At 45.0% G+C, this 19,668-nt stretch overlaps 1 protein-coding gene across 5 annotated transcripts in view; it reads left to right on the forward strand.

Annotated features, from left to right (window-relative positions):
• Positions 1 to 19,668, forward strand: part of KCNMA1 (potassium calcium-activated channel subfamily M alpha 1) — a 686,137-nt gene that overhangs the window by 824 nt on the left and 665,645 nt on the right. The gene's annotated exons all lie outside the window — the stretch shown is intronic.

A 19,668-nucleotide genomic window follows, 5' to 3' on the forward strand; every position in this document is an offset into this window, starting at 1 on the left:
GGAATCCCGGGGGAGGAACATGGCGAGAGGAAGTGGAGGAGAGTCTGGGGGGCGAGAGAAAGTTGGGGAGATGCACCCCAGTTTTGGAGGCAGCAAGGAGTCTGCCACTTTAGGAGTGTGGCGAGGTCGCACATCTGATGTCACCTCCCTCTCCATCCCTTGGATATTCTCGTGGAACATACCCCCACTCCAAGTTCTGGGCATCTGTATTCTCTCCCCCATGCCACCCTCTTTAGGCCCTTGGAAATGCCACTAACAGCGCGGAGCTGGGGCAGCAGGTCCGCTGGAGAGCCTGCCGAGGCCGCGGTTTAACGCGGAGCCTCCTCTCCGTCGCTTTTGAGGTGGCTGGATGTCGGGTTAGGCTATTCCTGGCGCAGAGACGCCCACCAGCACCAAGACTCTCTACATTTTACGTATGGTTGCTAGGCTGACTGCCTGGTCTGTTATCAGGTCCCTACAGATGTCCTCTTTTCCCCCCACTGGCTGAAGGTAAGGGGCAGAGGGCAGTTTTTCATAGAAAACTGCAAAATAAAAAAGAACTGGCAAAAAGAGTCACCCAAGCTGCTTTCTGTTGAAGTAATTCCTATCCTAGGGGACTTCCAGTGCCAACATTTTCAGAGGGTGGGGAGATCAAGGGGAATTGGGGAACAGTGTAAGGTAGAGGCGGATCTTCCTCAGAATGTTCATACCTTTTCTAGGAAAGTTAATCTGAGGACCCCTCAAACTCTGACAAGGCACAGCAACTTGTCGCAGGCTCCTTAGTTGCTGCTGGAAGAAGTACGGAATCCAGGAGCTATGGGTGACAGACACACGAGGATGAACCAAAGCTCACTCTCCTGATCATTAATTATACATTGTGTTAGGTGCTGGAGCTCAGCTGTGTTTTGTGGCAGCACATTTGTGTTTTGGAAAATACTGGTGTGTTGGAAATAAAGAAGAAAAATAAAAGCCCTCACTCTCTTCCTCCCCTCCCAGTTCTCTGGAAGCCTCCAGAGGTTGCCCAGCCAGCTTTCTTTGGAGTTACCTTCTTAGCCATACAGGATTCTCTTTACTTGTTATGGTGGAAAACCTCTTGAATTCCAGAGAAGCCATCAGAGTCAGCAGAATCGTAACCGTGAGACCCTGAGATTGTGCCCCTTGCCTACTCTCCTCCTATCAACTGCTTATTCATAGAGCCTTCTTATCCACACATTTCCTGTCCTCCACCTCCCCGACAGTCTTCAGCTCTGGAGTTTATTTTCCTTTACTAAGATTTAGTGCTTGCCTTTAGGAGAAAGATAGCTCATAGCCGTATGCATCTGAATTGTTCTCTAGACTGAGTAATTTTGGTGAACTTTTAAACAGCCACCTATCTGTAAAGAACTGGGCAATAACTTTTTTTTTTTTTTTTTCAATGAGCCAAAATAAGTTTTGGTGTTTTTGTGATCCTGAGGTTTTAAACACAGTCTCTAAAGTCTTTTTACTCCAGGGGGTACATTAATGTCACTGCATTGCCTGTGATGAAATGTTGATTGTATTGTTCACATAAAGAATATCTTTCCTAAATGATGACCAAACATAACTTCTGTCAGTTTTCTTGAGAAAATAGGTTTTTGGCAATGATCATAAGAAAAAAAAAACCACTATATATATAAGGCTATATTTTGCAGCTCCAAATCTGCTGAGTTGACATAACTGGAAGTTTCTACAAAGAATTAGCCCTGGAAGAGATGCTTGCAGTTGGTTGGGAAGACGTGAGGCTGATGTAGATCAAGATCAGGTCACTTTTGATACCATTAGAGTTCATTTTAAATCATGCTCAGATCTTAATATTTATCCCTTGATTTGCTCTATTAAACCAGTGTAGCCAGCTCCTTATGCCCAGTAATAACTTAGGCCTCTTATAAGCTTTCTTTCTACCCTTGAGATCTGTATTTATACTGCAGTTATGGTTTTTTTCCCTTCATTTTTTTTGCTTTCCAAGTATTTGGTAGTTGTCAAGATGCTTTACAGAAAAATGATTTGGGCTTGAGCTTGGAATAATTATTTTAGTGCTAGATTTCCCAGGCAAACCTAGGTTGCTTTTCCACACAATTCTCCTGACCCTCAGATGTATTAACTCTCACCTTCATTCAGTCCCAAGATGGTTGGACCAGGAGCTGGAATCCAGTGAAAGGCTGGTCATTTTAGCATCAGAAATTCCATGGGAGATAAGTTTCAGCAGGGAGCTGTGGAATCACAAGCATTTGGCCTCTGGGACTGCACCATCCTTTTTGATCAAAAGAACCTGGGACTGTGAGTGTGCATCATGAGACATCTCATCATTAATACCTTTGGCCTCTGAATCCCAAATGGTGAATGACTCTACTTTTTGAAAAGAATGGTGTGTGTGTGTGTGTGTGTGTGTGTGTGTGTGTGTGTGTGTGTGTGCGTAGGAGTATGTTAAAATAAAGAAGAAAACGAATCACATTTCCCCCCTGTTGGGGACTTGGGCACAGTCATTCCAGTATTATTCTTTGCTATACTTTTTCACATTATTCTCTTTTCTCTGGTGAGTTTCATCAGAGCTCTCTCTTTACTAGGCTATGACGTTTGGCAGTACAATCCAGGAGCAGAATGTAGTGAATAAGGAGCTGCTCTGGCAGTCTGAATAAGGCCGTGACCTTGAAGAAGTCATTTAACCTCTCTGATCTCTTTTTTCTTGTGTTTAAAATGTGGAGATTGAATTCTCTGTGTTCTAATGTCCCTTCCTGCTTTCTGATTCAGTGTCAGAAAATGAAAGGGGTTGACCAACTATGGGGAAAGTGTGTAGCTCAGAAGTGTTTTGCAATTCTCTAGGAATTCCTTTGGGAATTCAGCCTCCGAGCACTTATGTGTCTTTATTTCCATCTTCTGCTCCTCTTCCAGCACTCAGTCTGCTTATCTTTAAATTAGTCTAGGAAAACTGAGGCTAACTTTCTATGGAGCTGAGATTTGCCGAGGGGCCTGCATATGGCCGGGCATGGACTCACTTCTGCTCTCAGTTTGAGCTGTAGAAGTCTGGGTTTGATTGAGGGTGGTCTGAATATAATGAATTATTGAGGTATTGTCTCCATGGCTGTGTCTGAGAAAACAACATGTTTTCTCTGTCAGGCTCGTGACTAGTATAAATATCACATCCCATTACGGTCTGGTAGTTACCCAGGGTCTGGCCTGATGCATCCAGTCAGGGCTAGGGCTTCAGTGCCTCAGAATTCTTGATGCCAGATTGTTCCTGGTGCCTCATCTTGTTTGGGGATCAGCTGCATCAGATGACCTTCAGATACTCCTTTTTGATGAGATCAGTTAGGGAGGCCTTGGAGAAGTTCTCAGGTCCCAGTCCTGCTGACCTTCCCTTGTCCAGAGAGCTTTGCTTCTCATGCCCGGCTTTATGGAAATGCATACTTGAGTACAGACTGCAGTAAGACCCAAGTGCGAATCGTGGATCTCACACTCATTAGCAGGGTATCTTTGGCAACCATGTCAAGCCTTGATTTCTTCATCTGTCAAAAGAGCATAATGATGCTTCTTGTAAGGAATGGCAAAAATGAGTAGGTAACATCTGACAAATGCCTGACATTCAGCTGATCTCCTATAAAGGGGAGCTACTATAGCTCCACAAAGTGGTGAGTTTATTTTCTCTTTGATTCCTTGAACTTTTGGCCCCTGTAGGGCACAGACTACAGCAAATAGAACTTGTGAGCCAAAAGGAACATCTAGACGCTGAAGTCTACTGTCAAACTACCAGAATCAGAGTGAGATTTGGGCTCATAGCTTTTGAGTGTTGCAAGGCTGGAAATTGGGGTGACATAGCCAAGGAAGTCTCCGTGGATGAGGACTTGGCAGGATAGCTAGTGTTTTATGGTGGGGGAATTCACTGGACAAGCATTAACATTGTGGGGCTCCAGGAGCTGTAGACCCATCAGAAGTGAAAAGTTTGGTGGGTGGGTTTGGCTTTCCAGCATCCGTTGAGAAGGGATGAATTCCATCTCTGTTATCCCCAGTCTGGAGGTCACAGACCTGTTTTCCCAATAATATAACAGTTTCTTAGCCAGGGTGCTCTCTACCGTGACCGGCTTTACCTTGACAGCCCCCGTGAGCAGTGTTTCCCAAAGTGTGTTCTGTGGAGCACCTGCCCTTGAAGTAACCTTGTGAAAAAAATTGAGAGTCATGGCATACCTGAGTGCCCCCTTAGGGAGTCCCTTCACAGTCCTGGGGGAGTCCCGTGGTAGAGAAATTGGTTAAACTGCTCTTGACTGCACTCATTTAGAGCAGCCTTGCCTAGATATCTAGCCAGCGGTACATATCCAGAGTATCCAAGAGTCAGCCTGTGACCTTGGGCAAGGCCTTTACTGCTTTGTGCCTCAGTTTCCTCATCTGAAAACTGAGGATTTTCATAGAGCACAGCCCTATGTTATAGGTACTCTCAATAACCCCATTTTATAGCATCTCCTAGGGGGATACCGTGACTGCAAGCTGTGGACTGACCTTCAGATGCCCAGGGGCCTTGTCCAAACATGCATCAGGAGGGAGGGAAGAGCTGCCCTAGCATTTGGCCTGGGGGTGGAAAGATTCCAAGAGCAAGGGCAAATGAGCCCCCTCTTTGCCTCACCATTCTTTTTTTCCTGGAATGGGGCATTCACTGAGTGCCTGGAGGAAATGCTTCTTGTGGTGTTCCCTACTCCCACCCCCACCCCTCCAACCAGGGCAAGAGAAGCCTGGTGCTGAAGCAGTCAGGCTAGCATTGGATTGCAGTGCCAGGACCTTCTTCCCAAAGTGGGCAGCAGGGGTGTTCTAGGCTCACAGTGGCAGTGGCCCTGCTAACCTGTGAATTTTAAGAGCCAACACCACCTTCCTGGGATTCCAGAGCTGTGAGCCCCTGGAGGGCTGCCTCTGTGGTTCTGGTGAAAAGGGCTGTGTTTGTGTTGCAATGATGGATGATGCCTTAGCTCTTGGGGCCCTGCTGAGGACACTAGTCTTCAAGAAATCATGGCTGGGGGTCAGCAAGGGCAAGCCTCCTGCAGGACCTCTGAAATTCTGCAGCCTTCCTGTGCATGCAGGGAGCAGATCAAGAGTGTCTCCTTTTTTGAAATGCTTCTTGAGTGGGTAGAATCCTGGCCCTCGGCACATGGAGTAGGAAACTTAGGGGCCCCACCCTCAGAGGCAGAGGTGCCCTAACATTCTGGATAGAAGGCTCAAGGAATGTTCAATTGGGGTATCAGATCTCTGCCTCCAAACGCTGGAGAGAACTAGTCTGTTTAATCCTGGGGCTTCTTGTACCTTAATATGCACATGAATCACCTAGGGAGCTATTAAAATGAAGATTTTGATTCGGAAAGTCCAGATGGGGCCTGAGATTCTGCATTTCTGACAAGACACAGGCAATGCCCTTGCAGTGTAGAGTAGCAAGGATCTGGTCCATTCCTCAGCCTCACTGAAGACAGGCCTATTTTTAAATATGGAAATTCACTACTCTTAAGCAGTGGGAATGGATGAGAAGAAGAAAGTTTTCTGTGCCAGGACAGCTAAATCGAGAAAACTCTGCTCAGGCCTGCTGCGTTTCAGTCTGGGTGCTTATTGCTCAAGTCGATTGTTTGGGTATCTGCTCCCAAAGAACCCACAAATGTTGGTTTGGGGTTGGGTGTGGCGGCCAGGGCAGCATTCTACAGATGTACAAGGTGTGGTCAGTGTGTCTCCGTTCAATGTGTGGGCTCTCCCTTGCGCCAGTTGGTCACGCTGCAAGGGGTGAGGAGTACTGAAGTCTAGGATGGCAACTCAGCCAAACCGCCTTCTTGCAAAATTAAAGGCTTCTGGCGTAGCCAGGGCTGCACTGTGGTGATGCTCCAGGAAGCTGGCTGCTGTTTGAAGTCAGTGGGGAACAACATTGCCAGCCTGGTTTTCCATAGGGACCTGGGTGGGTCTTCCCAAACAGAGGGTTCAACTTGAAAGAATTGGGCTCAAGACCTGATCACTGAGTGAGAGAGATGTGTGGCACCATGCTGTGCAACCTTCCAGTGGCACTTCTCAAGAATTCCTTCTCATGAAATTGAAAGTAGCTGCTTCTCTCACCACAGCAAGGATTTTTTTTACAGCTCATACTGCTAGGGACTTTTTCCTTGAGATGTGCTTTTAATGTTGTTCCATTTTCAAAAGGGAGAGAACCTGGAATAAACGTGACCCATGAGCATCTTCAAGCGGCCCAAATGAAGATGGGCTTAGTATAATACCCAGCACATAGTAGGTTCTCAAGTCTTAGTTATTATGATTGTTTTGCTTTTATTGCATAGTAAGTGCATACTATGTACTGAGCTAGGTGCTAGGGGAAATATAAGACCTAGTTCTGACTTTATTTGACAGGGTGGGAAGGAAAAAACCAGTTATATTCTCATTGGATATGCATGTCTGGTCTCTGAGTTGCCTGCAAACCCCTTAAGACAGGAAGTGAGTTGTATAAATCCAAGCACACATATGTTGGAAAGACCCTTTCTGTAGTGGTTAGCTAGGGACTGGGTGTGAATGTAGTAGTGCAAATACATTTTGCTGCTTTTTCGGGTAATTTGTTAGAAGCTATGGAGAAACTCTGGGTGAATAGGATGGGTCGATTTGGTGACAAAATGATGTTTGAGTCATTCCTGGATTTTAATTATTCATGCTACCCGATCCCTCTTGACCAGTGGATGACAAGGATTTAGTTCACGATGAGCTGTGTTTGTGAGGTGCATGAGTCAGGCAGCAGACGGAAGGGCAGCTTCAAAAGCATGGCTGCTTAAAGATGGAATTTGCTTTGTTTTCGGCATTATTTGGTGATTGTCTTTGGGAGATTATGTCTAATTGCCAATTTGGAAACATAATTGGCACTGCAGGTTCAGAATGGGTATACTTAACATCGTCAAGCGGAGCCTCCAAATTATCTCCCTATAAGATCTCATTACCTGTATGACTAATGCATCTTTACATGGCCAGAAAGAAAATGATTCAAAGCATCTCATTTACTTTGTATTCTTTATGTTGTTTCATTAGTCCCGCTACCATGTTTTCTTGGGGACCCAGATCTGCTTGACTCTGGGCATTTCAAAGGTAATTAGAAAGAAAGCCCGTATTTCTTCTCTCCTGCCTTCTGCTCTATATCCTTTCCTTTATTTCCCTTCTTCCCTAGTGGTTCCTGCCAAGTCCAGGAGCAGAGGGATTGAAGTTTGCAGGTTAGTGGACAACAAGTAGGGGGTCGATCTTGTAAGTTTGGAAGCATATGGGATTATGAAGTCATAATGGTGAACGGGGACTTTGGGGTTTGGGTCCTGCTTCCTCCCTGGTGCCACGTCTGGGAACCCTCTGCCCCATCACTGAGGAGACTGGAGTTTCCATGATCTCCTGAGGCTGCCATTCCATTGGAGACAAACCCACCTTAGAATCAATGGAAGGTCTTTTGTCTTGCGCCAGCCTCTCTTTGCTTTGGTGTGTTTCTGGGACATAGGGAACAAGTCTTGGTGGATGCTAGATTTCAAGTTCTAAACTCAGCTCAGGAAGGCCCAGAACTAGGAGGTGTTTTGATATCAGCAGTGTTGTTGAGACATAGAGCAACTTGTGTTGTTCCTGTGCAGGACACTTTCCTTCTCTCTCTCATGAGTCCCTGGTGTCCTTTCTCTCCTGAGGCAGTGAGGTGTCCCCTTGCTCCATTCTTTAAAGTTTGGAAAATGGTCCATTTTGACCGTTGGTTCTTATAATTTGCCCTGTGAGACCTGTCCGGTCTTGTCAGAAACTATGGGTGGAGGTTTCGGCTGTCCCCGGACCATCAAATTGCCTCTTTATTACTGGCACATGCCCTGTGTTTCCAGAGTTTATCTTCCTTCACAGTTTAGCGCTGGACTTGGCTGTGAGCAGTTGTAATTTTGGGGCCATGCCAAGAATCCAGGTGTTGAGTGTAGATCCTTTGTTAAGGGGCCCAAGATGGTCTCTGCTTTCTGCCCATTGGCTCTTCCTAAAGGAGAGAAGACAGACAACGATCTTGAGCCTCTTTTGCATCATTTAAATATAGGTGCTGTCTAGAATTGAAAATTATTCTTCCCGAACTGCTCATCTTATCTCTTCCCCTCTTGGGCTTCTAGATATGATTGCTGCCATTTCCCCTGTTTTGCTGAACAGACAAACGCCAGAAAAGAAAAGAGAACATGCAAGAGGAAAAGGCGAGGGAGGGCAGGGGTAGGGGGCAGTGTTCACATGAAGAAAAATAGAATTTCTTTTCTGGATGCTATAGGTTAGATAAATATGTAATTGGATGGATTTTGTTTTTAGTCCCTTAACCTTTGTCTTAAAATTTTAAAAAATTTCAGTTATAGTTGACGTTCAATATTATATTAGTTTCAGGCATATAACGTAGTTCTTCACCTTTGTCTTGACGAATAAATGATATCAAGTGACCTCATCCCCAAGAAGTGAAGCTTTTCATATAAAGACCAGCAGAAAGAGTGATTTCACTTTTGGAAGATTTTCGCTTTTCTAGTGAGAAGTTTCATCAAATTAATTGATGAGTGGGGCTTGAGTGGGGCCCGTGTGACCCTGTGGCCCAGATGCTAGCGATCTAATTCTTCCTGGAGATCTTCTTGATGTGCTTCTTGTACATGAGCAGAATTTTGCTCCTCTTTGCGAGAAGTTGCTGCATGGACTTGTGACTTTGGAAAGTGGAACTTTAGTGGCTCTGGAAGGGGAAAAAGTAAATGTCCAATGGCGATCGAATGGAGAACTCAGAGATAAGGGCTCTAAGGCTTGGAGGAAAGATTTGGAAGAGGAGAGGGTTTATCCAAGTGCTGGGGATTTTCAACAGCTTTATACATTGTTTTTCTTCTTTGTGCATCTGGGAGCACTTTCCTCACAGTGCTTAGAGGGATTGTTTTAGTTGCCCATGAATCACAGCCATTTCTCGGGTGGATTGTGGCAACCTCAGCCGATCAGGTGGTAGGATTCTTGAAGAGTATAGGAGTGGCAACTCTAGCTGAATGCACAAGAGAAGTCACTGGGTTGCCTCAGTCTTAAAAATAAATTCTTAAGTTCCTGTGCAACCCTATTTTCCCCTTAAGATTTTTTTTTTTATCAACTTCAGTGTTTTACAGTTTTTGTCCTTAATCCTAAATGCACAGTATATTCATTGTAGAAAATATAAACAGCGTAGAGAAGCATTAGAAAAAGAAAAAGGGCACCTCACACCCACTAGTGTGGCTACTATATAAAAACTCAGAAAATAACAAGTGTTGGAGAGGATGTGGTGATTTGGACACATTGTACACTGTTGGTGGGGATGTAAAATGATGCAGCCACAGTGAAAAGCAATATGATGGTTCCTCAAAAAAATTAAAAATAGAATTACCATATGACCCAGCGGTTCCGCTCTGGGCACATACCTCAAAGAGGATGTTTGTACACCTGCGTTCATAGCAGCATTAATCCTAATAGCCAGAAGGTGGAAGCAACCCAAGTATCCATTGATGGATGTGATGTATGCATGCAGTGGATCATCATGCGGATTGAAAAAGGAAGGAAATATTGACACATGCTACAACATGGGCGAATCTTGAAAACATTAAGCTAAGTGAAATAAGCCAGACACCGAAGAACAAATATTGTATGATTCTGCTTACATAAGGTATCTACAGAAAGTAGACAGAAAGTAGAATGCTGATTACTAGGGGCTGAGGGAATGGGGAGTTGTTATTTAAGGGGCTTAGAGTACCACTTCTGCAAAATGAAGAAGTTCTACATAACGAAGTGAATATGCTTAATACTACGAACTGCACACTTAAAATCAGATAAGATGGTAAATTTTGTATGCTGTCTATTTACCACAATTAAAAATTAGAAAAAAAAAAAAAGAAAAGAAAAAAAAATCCCTTTAAATCCCACCTCTCGGTGATGAGCACCATTATCTATGAGGGCATTTTCTTCCCAGACATATTTTTCACCATGGTGTTCACGTTTTTTGGTGGGGTGGCTAATATTCTTCCCCACCAGGACTGCTTAATGGCAGTCCCATGAGAAGTACCCAGGTTGGCTTTGTTTGATTTTGACGGTATCCACTTTGAGAGCCGAGCAGACGGAACAACACTTTCTGCCCACGGACTGGTTTAATGGTGTTTGTTTCTAGAGTGAAGTGAAAGGATTATTGGATTTTTTATTTTGATGTGTGAGCAGCTGTGGTGTCTTAGGCAAGTCCTTGTCTCTGGGTTCCAGTTTTCTCATAAGTAACAAGCCCTCTGATTCATCGACTTCAGTATACAGCCATTTCTTAAATCAGATTTCAGAGCTCTCATTTTTACCTGATAAAGAACCTGAGAGTAAATTATTCAAGGCACTGGGTCCAAGGAGTAGTTTCGATTCCACTGTAAATTACAAGAGTGAAATTTGATGGACATGTCCCCAAAACTTCAATATCGACTTTGATGAGGTGGCGTATTTACGAATTACAGTCCAGGGACACAGACCCCGTTGGAAATACCATCAAGCTTGTCACTAAAAAAGTCTCAGAAATAGGTTTTTGTGACTCTGCTATTACTTCCAAGGATATAGCCACATAACTGTTGAGGTTTGTATTTTAATTCTTGGTGTGGAGGAAAGGTTGGAAATGTTTTAGATTATAGACTATAAAGAATGTGCTATGATAGGCTGCCTTTGTTATGGTTGGGCATAAAAAGAAACATCTGATTAAAGAGGAGGTCATGCAAATTAATTTACTTTGATGTTTTCCTTAACCCACCCCAGAAGCAACCCCAGAAAGAGAGTGTTCATGTCAGCCCTGTTCCACGGAGCATACCAGCTGCCGAAAGCAGAGCCAAGATGACCGCAGCTTCTGTGGCAAAGGAGAGAGTGTCTGAAGGGATGATCCCCACATACTCAATAACTTCTGAAATACCGCCTCCACCACTGACCCCCCACCCCCCCGTCGTGAGCTGCTGGTACATCAGAACTTACTGAATAGTCTCTTAGGTTACATAACATCAATTAGATTATGCTGCTGGGGCCATGTATTAAATTTTAACTTGTCATAGATACATTACATTAACACTTCCCAGATCCACAGAGTACCAGGTAGCTTTGGGGTGTTATTGAGTGAATTGGTGATTGTGTAGGACTTGAGGAAGCCCAGCCAAAAATACTTCCTTAGATTTTGCCATCTTGTAGTTTAACTCTCCTTGGGGGATCAGATATCTTACAAATATTTCTTACAAAATAAACTAAACATTTAGGCGGTACTTAATGCATCTGCAGTACCGAATAGTCGATTATGGCCATGAACCAGATATGACAGAGATTTTTAAAACTCTGGGAAACCTTTTCATTTTCCAGTGACAGGCAGTGCAAGCACGATCTTTTTAATTGGCCCCTTCTTTAAGTCAGGAGCCGAAATGTTATCATGCAAATCTCTCCTGAGTTGCATGGAAACTAATAAAATCACAAAGGTTTCTATTTGTACTCTATGAACACAGACTGAAATGAAACTGAAACAGCTATCTCCAGGGATGATGCTATTTAAATGCTAGGCAGGGCTTTGCAACGGTTTTGATGGTGAAAAGAGAAACTGGCAAGTGAGACGTACCTGTTCTTTCCTCCCTACCTCACTGACGCCTGCTCACTGTGCTGCTCTGTACCTCCTGACCTCAGAGAGAATTAATTTAAAACAAAGACCTCTCATCTCTAATATATCCTGTCTGTCACCTGCTTTAGAAAACAGCAGTTGATTCACAAACGTTCTCTCAGCCTTTTTCTCTTCCTCCTCAGACATTGCGTTGGTCTCCACATTTATTGGTGTTTGGTTTTGGTAAGTCTTTCTATGTGAACTGGAGTTACTAGCTTCTTCAAAAATTTTTTTTATCGACTTCTTGAGTTGTTGCTCTGCATCAGCATCGTTTAAAGCCCCTTATGTTTATTGTTGTTTAATCCTTAAAACAATCCTATGGAGCAAACACTTTCATAATCCTCATTTTACAGAACAGAAGACTGAGGCATAGCATAGAAAATAAATATTTTTTTGGATAATAAACTTTGAGTGCTTACTATGTGTCTGATAGTTTCTAAGCTCTTTGTATGTATTATCTTATTTAATGCTCACAACAACTAGTGAAGGAGGTGGTAAGTCAGCCTCACCTTACAGATGAGGAAACTGAGGCATGGAGAAGTTGAGTAACTTGCCCAGACTCACACACTATTGAGCGGCAGAACCACATTTAAATTTAGGCAGCAGGACAGTAGAGCCCATGTGTCTAACCCCTGCACCGTACACCTACAGTTATACCTCCTATAATGGTAAAATTGGCTTTGCTCAGCTCATCCCTGCCGCAGAGTGAGAGAAACAGAGTGAGAACATAGGACTGAAAAGAGGAGGAGTTAGTGTGTCAAGACTCATGCACCATTCTGTGATGGGTTGTGAAGTCCCTTGGACAGGTTCAGAGAATTATGTACTATCAGGATAGAAACAAACCATAAAGGTTATCTAGTCGTTTTACTCTAAGTCTTGGTTTTTCTTGCTGAAAAATGGGATAATCACTTTTTCTCTACCTCATAGGCAGGTGTACTGTGTGCAGTTGTGCAGGTTGCTCACTGCACAACCCTAGGGCTGCTATGAGTGTCACATCAGATAATATATAATTGCACTTTATGAACTATGGCACATGTGCCATATCCCTGTGCTGGGGAGTATGTGGAGGCTTAAAATAAATGTTGAGGTGTTTTCTAAGTATCGGTTTTCCTTGAAGTTTTGGATAAAAACATTTTTTAATAGTAACACATACATGGAAGGTATTAGGAGTAGGATGTAGAATTTGAGCACATTTTTAATAATTTGAGAGAAGTGTGTGTGTGTGCGTGCGTGTGCATGCGCGTGTACACACATTATTCAAGAGAGCCTAGAGGAGTGGAAAAGTTTGATGCCCCCCAGCAAAGTCTTATTAAACTGTGATTCCAAGCATCTTGATGTAGAATGATGCCTTATATTCCCATACGCTATTTGCTCATATCTCAAACTCTGAAACTATGTTATTAAAAGAATGAGAATTCTATGAAAAGCAAATAAATATATCTGAATTCCCTGATTTGTCATAAATAAAGTGCATTTTGGATGTTGTTGGGACAGAGAATTTAATTTGCACACTCAGAAGAAGGTAGTGGTAATTCATTCAGTGGTCATGAATCTACCCTTGCCTTAGAAAGATCAATTCGTTGCCCCTCTCCACCTCCATGGCCTGGAAATACATTATCGTATCACAATATGGATTTCTTTCTAGACCATTGGGCATTGTGGCCTTATGCCTGCCAAACCCCATGCGCTGAATATGTGGCGGCAGGAGATGAATTGGTCAGTCCCCAAGTCTTTATCTGCATGGCTGTCCTCTTCCCAGGGCTACAGGGTTGTGTGAGACAGTATTTCCTCCCTGGCAGTGTTTCCTCCCAGTAGCCACATCGTGTGATTGCTGGGGCACCGTTTGCATTGTAGTCATGAATGATGCCCCTGGAATTGGACATTGCATAGCCCACATGTCCATATGCATGGCTTTTCTAGGCATCTAGCTGGATTGGTATAATATACTCACATGAGAAATTAAAAACACACAGAGAGGCCCATAGTTCTTAATGGCCAAACATAGAATAGAAACATTAAAATCTTGAGATTCAGAAAAAGTGGAAAACACAAATAGTTGGTCTGAGAGGGGGTGGCCCGAGAAAGCCCACTGGGGACATGGGAGTGTGAAGGTGGACCCAGCCTTTCCATTCTTAAGCCCAGCACCTACATGACTCCTGACTTCTGTTCAGGTTCTGACGTGATGTAGGAGGCCTCCCGCTCCCCACACCTTTTCTTAGCATAAGCCTTTGAGAAGGACAGATACTCGGATGCCAACTGTGTGTGTCCCTAAGTCCCATGGATAAGGAATAACAGTACCCTGAGGATTTGGAGAAGGTCTCTCCATTGCCAGCTGTGCTATTTTTAGCTCCCTCCCACGGCTCCTGCTGTCCCCAGGTGTTTGTCAGCAGAGCATCCTGCGCCTGTATGGAAAATGGCAGTCAGAGCCCAGGCTACAGCGGTCTCACTACCAGGTCTGGCAGCCAGGCTGGATCTCTGAGGCTGGCAGGCTACTGCAAGGGTAGTTGCATAACTAGCCTTTCTGCTGGCCATGGTGCCTGCTGGTTGTGGGTGAGGAGGTCAAGCCAGAGTAAACAGTACACAGTCCAATGCCCCTCCCTTAGCCCTGGTGTGTTAGACAGGCTCATGGGCCTGGTGAGGAGCTGGCAGTCAGGAGCTGCTTGGTGCCCAGGCCTGAGCGACATGTCTGCACTGGGGAATGTGGAGATGGCTTGGCCTGGTTCATGCGTGATCCAGATGTGGTAAAAGGCTGGGTGTGACCTCAGGGATGGCCCATTCCTTCCCTTCCAACTGTCTACTTTGCCACCCCCATCCTTCAAGGCTTAGCTCACTTGCTGGGGATGTCATCTTTTTGAGAAGCCTTTTCCTTCTGCCTGAAGCCTTTTTTGTCAGGTCTTGCTTTCTCCTCTGATACTGTTTATATTCTCCATCCCACATGAGCATTGTCCATCTGTTGCTTCTTGTGGACAGGGCTGGTAGTTTTCCTTCTTTAATTTTCTTTGCCTCCTCCAGGTGGTCCTGGAGCCTGGGGAGTGAGGGGATCAATAACAGTATGGCCACTAGTATTTAAAGAAAGCTCTCAATGAACAGGATTCCTTGTATTCATGCTTTTGAGTAGTTCCCCCTTTGAATCAGGGCTGGTTCTGTGACTTGCTTGTAACCAATAGAATGTGGTGGGAAAGATGCTGAGATTTCCAAGGCTAGGTCAGAAGAACCCTTGCAACTAACTTCCTTCTTAGTCTTTTGGAACACTGGCTTTTGAGAAAGCCAGCTACCACAAATAAGAAGTCTGACCTCCCTGAGATATCTAGGCCACGTGGAGAGGATTGGAGGATCAGATGCCACATGGGGGAAGAGAGAGAGACTGCTTCATGCAATCATTCAGGGTCTTTGGCTCCTTACATCTCTGGACCTGCCATCTTCTAGGGGACCTGAAAGTCTCTGCTGAATCATTTGCATCCAGCTGACACACGGGGAATGAGAAGTAAGGATCATGAGGTATGGTTTTGTGGGAGTAGTCCTGGAAGTCATTCACATTTCTTCTGCCCACACAGTCCATTGCCCAGAGCTCGATCACGTGGTATCTTAACTGCAAGAGATCCTGGGAAATGTAGTAGTGCACCTGGGAAGAGTAAAAATGAATTTGGAGAACACCCAGACTGCAGAAGAAGCTAGAGAGTGCCACACTGAGGGAGTACTGGGGTGAGAGCTTCTGCTGTCCATAGCTGACTCTGCCATAACTAATGATTCCCATAACCCCATAAGAACACTGGATGTTTACTGGGTGCTGCTAGGTCTCACACACAGTCTTAAGCACTCTATATGCTTTAGCTTACTTAATCCTCTCAAAAAGCCTATGCCGTACATATTATTACCATTATCTTTGTTTTATAGATGAGCTAAAACCAGAGCATTGAGGCTTGCAGTGGTTATGGCACTTGCCCAAGGGGCATCTGTTAGTAAGTGGCAGGGTCCCATTGGAAACCAGGATTTTCAGGCTCCAGAGTGTTAACTCTTAGCCACTTCCTATGCTGCTGGGGTTCCTGCAGCTGTCTCCCTTCTTGTTCCTGCCCTCCACTTCTAAGTTACTCTCCATCTTAAATACCTTCAGGAACAAAGGGGCCGAGGGGCTTAATTGCCTCCTCTCTCCACATTCCAAAGAGAACAAAGGCATCTTGGCTCTTGCCAGATGATGTTTCCCTTTATTCTCCAAGGTGGGAATAAGCGGTGGTGAATTGACAGCAGTTGCCTGTACTCTGGAGTTTGCAAGCACTAGACTGCCCCTCAGCTCTCTCCTGCTTTGAATATTACCCTGAGTGGCTCTTCAATTGAAACGTCAAGAGCATAAGGGGAATGGCTAGCAGAGGCTGGTTCTCAGGTCCCTTGTCTTCCTCTTTGTGGTGAGGTGCTTCACCCTTGGAAAAGTTACTTTAGCCCATTCTACCCAGTTCAGATATCATGTTTTAGCAGAGTGAGTTCAAGAGTTCACTGCTGAGACAATGGGGGATCAAACATGAGTAATAACATGAGCAATGTGGAAGCTTTTCTAAAACCCAGTGTCCAGAATGTACATGTCCAAATGAGCATCATTTCTCTTTCTAGTTAGTTCAGTGTAGTTATCAAGAGCATGCCCTCTGGAGCCGGACTACTTGGGCTCAGATCATAGTTCTGCTACTTGCTGACTTTTAGTCCTTTGGCAAGTTGCTTAACCTCTCTGTGCCTCAGTTTACTCACCTGGAAAGTGGGATTAATAATAGTAACCAGTTCATGGAGCTGTTGGGAAGATTATATGTTAATGCTTAGAGTGAAACTTGATATGTAACAAGTGCTATTTAAGTGTTAGTTATTGTTATTTCACTTTGGTCACCTTTGGGAGACTGATTCTTTTCCTAATATGGACCGTCACCTCCTAGGTGGTCACCCTGTCTTCCACAACTCTTCACTCTAGTCCACCCAGCTTCCAGAGGGATGGCTGGCATGCCTGTCCCCCCACCAGAAATGTAATGTTCCTGAAGTCTGGGACTGTATGCCGTCCATCTTTATATCCATAGTGCTTGGGACAGTTGAAGTCCTCTGCAAAAGTTGCCTGAAATATTGTCCCCATGTTGAAGGTTCCAAGAGGATGTGACCTTTTTATGTTTATCTCTGTTTCCTTAGCAACCTACAACAGTGTCCAGCATCACAAAATGCTTTTCGAATAGATGCAGACCGAAAGAACTAATAATTTTATCCTTACTTAGAAAGTGAGGATCTTTTCTTGGGGGCTTATCCCAGGCTGCGCTAGCATCAGTGTGTTCTCTTGAATGTTGCTGGGATGACATCTCTCAACTTCTGAAAGTCAGTTTGATTTTAGGAAACTGTCCAAGGGAGTTTGCGGGCAAGTGTAATGAATGAGAGGAAGCCAATGCGGGCAAGGTACTTCTGGTCACCCAAATGTGTAATTACGTGTATTGAATCTGAAGGTTTGAGTGATGTGTAAAGTTACCTTTGTAGGTGATTTCCAAAGAAAGCTACAGAAATGCTTTGAGTTTTGGCAGCACTGTGTAATGTGTAATTCCGCCTCCCCCGCCCCACTGCACAGGGGGAGCACTCATTCTGAATGTTGGCTTTGGTCTGTCAAATTGAGTCTTGTGAGCTTTATAGCCTAGCTTGAGGTTGGACAAAGGCGGTCCCTAATTCCAGCTCTATGTGGCACTAGCTCGGTGGCTTTGGACAATTTCTTCATCAGTAAAATGTGAATGCTAAAAATACCTGCCATGTAGGGTTTTTGTGTGGGTTAAATGAGATGATCTCTATGAACACTTGTCACCTCCTAGGTACTCAATAGATGGCGCCTGTTATGATGAGGTTGACTGTTATTTTAGGCCCCTGTCCTCCATCAGTGGGCATGGTGAGGATGCTACTGAGATGAAGAGAAGGCCGCTTGAGGGAGTGTGGTAGCCAGTGGCCAGTGGTGAGTGCCAAGGCAGGTCAACAGTGAGGTGGAGACTTTTCCTTGGGATACCACATGTGCAGGCGGAGCTTAGGGTAAAAGAAAAGTGGGGTCAGAAATGCTTCTCTCCTGTACCTCCACATCACCCCCATCTCTTGTAGGAAGGAGGAGGAAGGGAGGAAATGGAGGAGAGGGGAAAGGAAGAATTTGGAGTATGAGTGACCTCACTTTAAAAGGGTTAATTCTCTGGGGCGTGGTGTGCTGTTTGCCTTCATATAAAATAAGTATTAAATGAGGCAATTACGAGGGTGTCTTGTGGCTCCGACAATCCCATGTTTTTGTAAGAATTTTGATTTTGCTCCTAAATGTTCTGCCCGGCACCCTCCATCTTCCACAACCTCAGGCAGATGGAGACAATGGCAGAGAGGGCAAAAAGAATGGGAAATGGTGGGGAGCCTGAAAAGTGCTTCTCCCAGAAGGCTAAGCGACTGTGAAGAGGCTTTCGAGTCTAGTGGGCTCATATGTCTTCGACCCTGGCCAGCCTTTCTGTCTTCTGAATGCCCGTAGGGGCCTGCCGAACTGTGAATGAACCAGAGGACCTTTGGGGCTGTAAGGACCAAGAAGAAGGGCTTTTTTGAGCCTTCACTTCCACGCTTTGGTGGGCTTATTTCTTATTTGACAGTTTCCCCCTTTTAGGAATAAGTGCTACTCTGATATTCTGAGGTGGGCCAGGTGCCTGCTTTAAGGTTTACATAACATCTGGTGTTTGTCCTCAGACTTCTTCCTCTACTGGGGATTATGTGTTCTGAGGCACTAAAAACGTCTTCTGTACATTGAACTCCTCCAGGAAGACTTCCACATTGTCTTTCTTTCCTACTTTTCACTGCCTCTTATCACAAGCTTATTATTCTGTCACAGTCACTCAGTTAAGCAAATACTTTGCTCATTGGCAACTTGTCTCACACTGCGCCAGGCTGTGAAGAGGATCCCAGGGGCATCAGGCACAGTGGCACTTCCTTAGGGGAGTCCATGGTTGAGTTGGGGGTGAGTGAGGGTCAGATGTGGGTGCTTCTCCCTCTGCTTGTGTGGTGAGGTGGGAGGGGCATGGGACTTGGGGCACAAGGACCTGGGCTCAGGTTTTGCCTTACCCACTGATGGGCTGTGTGGTCTTCGGACTTGGGGCACAAGGACCTGGGCTCAGGTTTTGCCTTACCCGCTGATGGGCTGTGTGGTCTTCGGCAAGTTGTCTACCTTCCCCAAGCCTCAGCTTCCCTTGCCTGTAGGATGCAGACCATGCAGAAAGTTCTATCTAGCTCATGAGAGATGCTCAGTAGATAGTGGCCACCATTTTTATTATGGGTCCAGGTGGAGTGATGCCATTTTGCAGAAGTAGATGCAGTCAAGCCCACCATTGAGCTCCCCTTATAGAAAGCACCATGTTAGGTGAGGGGTGAGGACAAGCCCTGGAGAATTCCACTTTGCTTCATTTACCCAACTCTCTGGCTAGATTGTAAGCTCCTGACTCTGCATCCTTCAGGATTTGGCATACTCTGGGCTGTGGGCTTCATTTACCTCTGTATCTCCTGAGTCAAGCACGTGGCATAACACAAGGTGGGCACTTGGTAGACATTGAGTAAATGAATGAACAAATGAGCATTCAACAGATTCTTGACTAATGGTCCACACTGGCTAACTTTATATTTTTGACACTGAATCTCTTTCTTGTCACCAGGTTCCAGGCTCTGAGCAGACGAGACGCCTGTCCATGCCTGGGGAGTGGCAGGCTGTGGATGCCCGGGGGTGTGGATGTCTGAGGGTGGGCCTGCAAAGGTAGCCTCCCTCTATTCCATTTGCCAGTGGCTTGGCATATGGTCCTGAAATGTCTCATGCTCAGCTTCCCCAGAAGAAAGGGCATTTTGTCTGTTCTATGTGTAAGTGTTGGACAAGTTTTCCACCTGCAGACAGTCTTCGTCTGTGTTTGATAAAGTGACAGATTTTGTTCTTTTCTTCCCTACCCCACCGAACCCCATCTCCTTTTCATTCCCAGTGTGAAGGCGCCTTTGTCAAGCCAGCCGCCAGCCATCGTGAGAGGAGCCAAGTTCCTCATCTCACTGTGCTG

The sequence above is a fragment of the Pteropus alecto genome, unplaced genomic scaffold (assembly GCF_000325575.1).
Source record: "Pteropus alecto unplaced genomic scaffold, ASM32557v1 scaffold155, whole genome shotgun sequence".
Classification (NCBI taxonomy): Eukaryota; Metazoa; Chordata; class Mammalia; order Chiroptera; family Pteropodidae; genus Pteropus; species Pteropus alecto.